General features: G+C 32.4%; 1 long non-coding RNA gene across 4 annotated transcripts in view; it reads left to right on the plus strand.

The window, feature by feature from the left end:
- LOC141384472 (uncharacterized) overlaps positions 1 to 4,071 on the plus strand; it is a 41,749-nt gene extending 37,678 nt beyond the window's left edge. For 3 of the 4 annotated variants that reach the window (XR_015476173.1, XR_015476169.1, XR_015476172.1), the window contains one exon: positions 3,738 to 3,798. This is a non-coding gene — a long non-coding RNA (uncharacterized LOC141384472). Of the gene's footprint in view, positions 1 to 3,737; positions 3,799 to 3,888 lie in introns of those variants that run through there. The other variant, XR_015476171.1, reaches the window with a different exon arrangement.
- Positions 4,072 to 5,259: the final 1,188 nt, after the last annotated feature.

A 5,259-nucleotide genomic window follows, 5' to 3' on the forward strand; every position in this document is an offset into this window, starting at 1 on the left:
CCCATGCAATTAAATCAAGTTCTTTTTTTAATGAGGAGTGTGTTTATTAAGTCCATTCAGGGACTCGTCCACAGAGGCTGTTAGCATTGCTCTCTGATTAGGAAGGCTAAGCAGTCTCGAGAGCTGGGAGCGAGAAAAGCGCCGAGTCCTATTTGTTGTTGTTGTTTTGGGGGGCAGAAGTTGTTAATATGGGAGGTATGGTAGCTACACAATCTATTTTCTAGCAGTTAGCAGCTCGGCTATAGTGGCAGATTGACGGGGAGAAAGAGTGAAAGACACTTCAAAAGGGAAGGAGGATCCCAGTCTGGTAAATGAGAAGGCAACCCGTCTGGTTTCGGGGTGTGTGGCTCGCTGATATCACAGGTGTAGTTTCAGAGAGTGAGACACTTTGTTGAGGGGAGACAAAGAAAATGTGGGAGCGAGGAGTCGGGCCAAATAAAGCTTGTGTTCGGCGCAGGCAGAGATTTTAGATATTGTTTATTATGGCAATACTGCCACCTATAGGCTTACTATGACAACATCTAGAGAAGGGATGGGAAAAAGGGTCCTGAGTCGTCATATTTGTTGACCCAGGAATAATATTTTAGTTATCCAATCAGATTTGAGGAACATGTTTAAACTTTATAGTTTATGTCGACTTCAGAGGGGATATTACATCATTGTTGTTGGCCATTCTCAAAAGTAAAGGTACAGCAGCTGTCATTGGTGTGGTACCTATAGACCAATTACCATGTTTGTAAACATTCAGGATGCGCGCGCAGGGAGGTGGCAGAAAGCAACCGGGAGCCCTAGCATTCACAGCGAGGAAATGACATCAGATGCGGTGCAGAGTTTGTTGTTGTCTTAGAAATAAGATATATTACTTACATATTATATATATTATTTACAGAATGCTTACAGCATATTATAACAGCTCGTCACCCAGTGACAAGCACAGTGATTCAGCAACCCTGCTGAAAAATCCAGCTTAAACCAGCCTAGGCTGGTTGGCTGGTTTTAGCTGGTCGACCAGGCTGGTTTTAGGGGGGGGGGGGGGGGGGGGGGGGGGGGGGTTAGCCTGGTTTTAGCTGGAAAGGCTGGGAGATGACCAGTTAAAACCAGCTTGACCAGCCTAGCCAGGCTGGTAGCCCAGCCAAAACCAGCTATGTCAATCAGCTAAAACCAGCCAACCAGCCTAGGCTGGTTTAAGCTGGATTTTTCAGCAGGGTTCTAATTAGCTCCTTACTTCATTCAGCTCCCATTTAGCCAAAGACGTCTGCAGTCGGTAGTAAAGCAGTGTGTGGTGTATGGTAAAAGTTAAGTTTTCTATTTTTGGACTCGAATTCGGCATCCTACCGCACAACACAACATCTTTCCCATTGCAGCCTGTTCTTTTTTTGCAACCGGGGACCCGTGTGACGTCATGTGTGACGTAGGTTGGTAATTGGTCTATTCATTCACTCACTAATTCACTGCTGAAGAATCCAGCTTAAACCAGCCTAGGCTGGTTGGCTGGTTTTAGCTGATTGACCAGCCTGATTTTAGAGGGTTTTGGTCATTTCCGGGCTGGTTTCCAGCCATTTCCAGCCTGGTCTTAGCTGGTCAGGCAGGAAAATGACCATATATTTCATGTCGGTTGCAATATTTGCATATACACAAACTATTAATCAGACAACAATTTTGGTTCAGCCTTAGAAATCTGCAAATAAAACACATAGATTTAAGGTTAAGTAATGTTTAGTAAAGCAGAAAAACATGCCACATGACTGCATGTAAATCACTTGCATATAATCATCTCAAATGATGAACTTTCTCTAGAAAATAATTATAATTCTAACTCACTCTTTTTACAACCAAACATCCTATTTTCCATCCTCTTAACACAATTCATGTCTAGCTCTCGAACCCTTATCCTTTGCGTGAAGGAACACACACTTAGGGCTTTTCACAACTCTTAATATTCATCTCCAAGTGCGTCTGTTGGATATTTAAAACTTTTCTGAGTGGCGAGAGACGGGGATTATATACCTGTGGCAATTACCTCTTAGATCTAGCCATTGTTCCCCAACTGCACAGTAATTATACAGGTGATTGCCACCAGAGAAAAAGCCATTGTTCAGACTACAAATTCGCTACACCGTCGTCATTCACAGCGCTTAGAGTTAGCCATTGACACCAACAGTAATCATCTTGTACATATTCAAACATAATGACCACCCACGCGCTCAAAAAACTCATTCAGTGACACCGTAATCACAAACAGAACAGAACTATTCTTCTTGGTACTGTAGGTCGCTGCGCACAAAGAACGGAGCTGAACTTTGTCCTTTGAGGGTTAGCGAAGAATACAGAGGAGATCAGTATTCAGGCTGAGTTCCTGCCATGCTTCTATTAAGTGGGAGAGTGGCAGTCTGATTATCCACATTGTTGGCAGTGGTGGGAGCGCACTGTACTGGGCCGTTTTTGCATTAACGTTCTGATCAAATTTTCATAACTCAATTTGGCGGAGGTTTGCATGTTGAGGATTGAGCGTCGGTGGAAAAGCTCTCTGGTGCCTGCCTTTGCCCGTGCCGTGTGCACCTTTTTCATGACATTGATGGTCTCGTGACAATATGATGAGGCTCGCTCAACTCATGCTGCTCCCATTTCATCTACCCTGCACTCTTAAAGGGATGGTTCACCCCCCCAAAAAATTTAAATTCTCTCATCATTTACTGTTCGTGTCAGAATTATAGCCCTCCTTAATTATTATTAGCCTGATCCTGTATATTTCTGTTTTTTTTTCCATTATATATTATTATTTAGCTTTTTCATAAGTTAACAATACAAAACATCAAAACTAAGCAGCAAACAAACTAAAGTAAAACATACACAGTATTTAAAATAAATAAGTAAAAATAAATAAATAAAAAGGAAGGAGATACAGTCTAAACCAGTGGAAAAAAATAACTATTGTGTCAAATCAAATCTGTTTTAATATATTATTATTTTCCCAAAACTTAGGAAGTTGAACTTGTGTTAATTCTCAATCAATAAATTAGGTAATTAACATTTATTATTATTTTATTTTTATTTTATGTTATTTATTTTTAGAATTTATTTTATTTTATGTGTGCAATATTTTACCAAACTTGTAAAGTTGAACTTGTTTTTATTCCCAATAATAAATAGTTCAATAACATTTATTATTATTTTATTTTATTTTTAATTTCATTTTATTTATTTATTCATTTATTTATTATTTTATTTAATTTTATTTAATTTAATTTTATATTATTTTATTTTATTTTATTATTTTATTTTATGTGTGCAATATTTTCTCAAAACTTGGTTTTATTCCAAATTAATAAATTAGCTAATTAACATAAAATTGTATTTTATTTACTTTTCATTTTATATTTATTTTATTTTTATTTAATTTTGTTTTATTTGTTTTAATTTATTTTTTATGTCAGAATTATAGCCCTCCTTAATTATTATTAGCCCTCCTGTATATTTCTGTATTTTTCCCATTATATATTTTTATTTAGCTTTTTCAAAAGTTAACAATACAAAACATCAAAACTAAGCAGCAAACAAACTAAAGTAAAACATACACAGTATTTAAAATAAATAAGTAAAAATAAATAAATAAAAAGGAAGGAGATACAGTCTAAACCAGTGGGGGGAAAAAAACTATTGTGTCAAATCAAATCTGTTTTAATGTAATTAAAAAATTAAAAAATATTATTCTAACTTATGCTTTTTCTTTCCTACAGGATGAAGAAGTGTGGATCACATTACATTAGAGTGTCTTGAGGGAGATTTTGCAAAAGAAATGTAAAAAAATATATAGCAGTTATCTAACAACATTCAGCTGCTCAGCACATAATGGTAGCTCGCATCTCTAATTATAGATATGTCATGCAGATCACAAAGATTATAAAAGAGACGCATAGCACAGGTGTTATAAAAGATCTTCCTTCATTCTATTCATGCACTGCCATCATTTCATGACCAATCACCTGTCAGCTATAACATTACTGAGGAAACTTCACGGCAAGAGCATTTCTTCCTGTCAACAAAGGCCTGAAAATCATGCAAATTAATAGAGTAAAACAGACTTTTTAGTATTATTTATTTTTAGTTGTATTCATATCTGAGGGTTTATTTTGGGGGTTGTGCCTTATTTGCAACATCCAAACACTAAATAATTGTTATGATATACAGTATTAACATGTACACTGCAACAGGTTTGTTTGTTTTTTTGTCACTAAACATGATCACACTCTTCACTGTTTCTAGATCTATCACTAAATTTAATTTAATCTTTATATTAGAAAAAAAATATATAAAATTTATATTGTATTTTACATATTATTTGATATCCATGACAGCAATGATTTAGCATTGTTTTTATTCCCAATAAATAAATTAGTCAATTAACATGTATTATTTTATTTTATTTTATTTTATTTTAGGAAAGCATGCGTCCAATATTTTCCCAAATATTATATATATATATATATATATATATATATATATATATATATATATATATATATATATATATATATATATATATATATATATATATATATATATATATATATATATATATATATAATTAACATTTATTATTATTTTATTTTTATTTTATGTTTTTTATTTTTATAATTTATTTTATTTTATGCGTGCAATATTTTACCAAAACTTGGAAAGTTGAACTTGTTTTTATTCCCAATAATAAATAGTTCGATAACATTTATTATTATTTTCTTTTCTTTTTAATTTATTTATTCATTTATTTATTATTTTATTTGTTTTATTTAATTTTGTTTAATTAAATTATATATCTATCTATATATATATATATATATATATATATATATATATATATATATATATATATATATATAATTTTTTTTATTATTATTTTATTTTATGTGTGCAATATTTTCTCAAAACTTGGTTTTATTCCCAATTAATAAATTAGCTAATTAACATAAATTTTATTTTATTTACTTTTCATTTTATTTTTATTTTATTTAATTTTGTTTTATTTATTTTTATTTTATTTTTTATGAAAGCATGTGTGCAATATTTTCCTAAAACTTTAAAATAATCAGATCAATTAATCATCAAAATAAATTTAAAAAAGAAATAAATCTACATAGACCTACCGTTCTAGTATTTATTAATTATCTAGTATAATTAATAATAAATAATTATTATTTACCTATCACAATGATGACGACAATGACGATGACCCTCCTGAACACTAGATGGCGGCATTGAGTC

Source organism: Danio rerio, chromosome 1 (assembly GCF_052040795.2).
Source record: "Danio rerio strain M-AB ecotype USA chromosome 1, GRCz13ab, whole genome shotgun sequence".
Classification (NCBI taxonomy): Eukaryota; Metazoa; Chordata; class Actinopteri; order Cypriniformes; family Danionidae; genus Danio; species Danio rerio.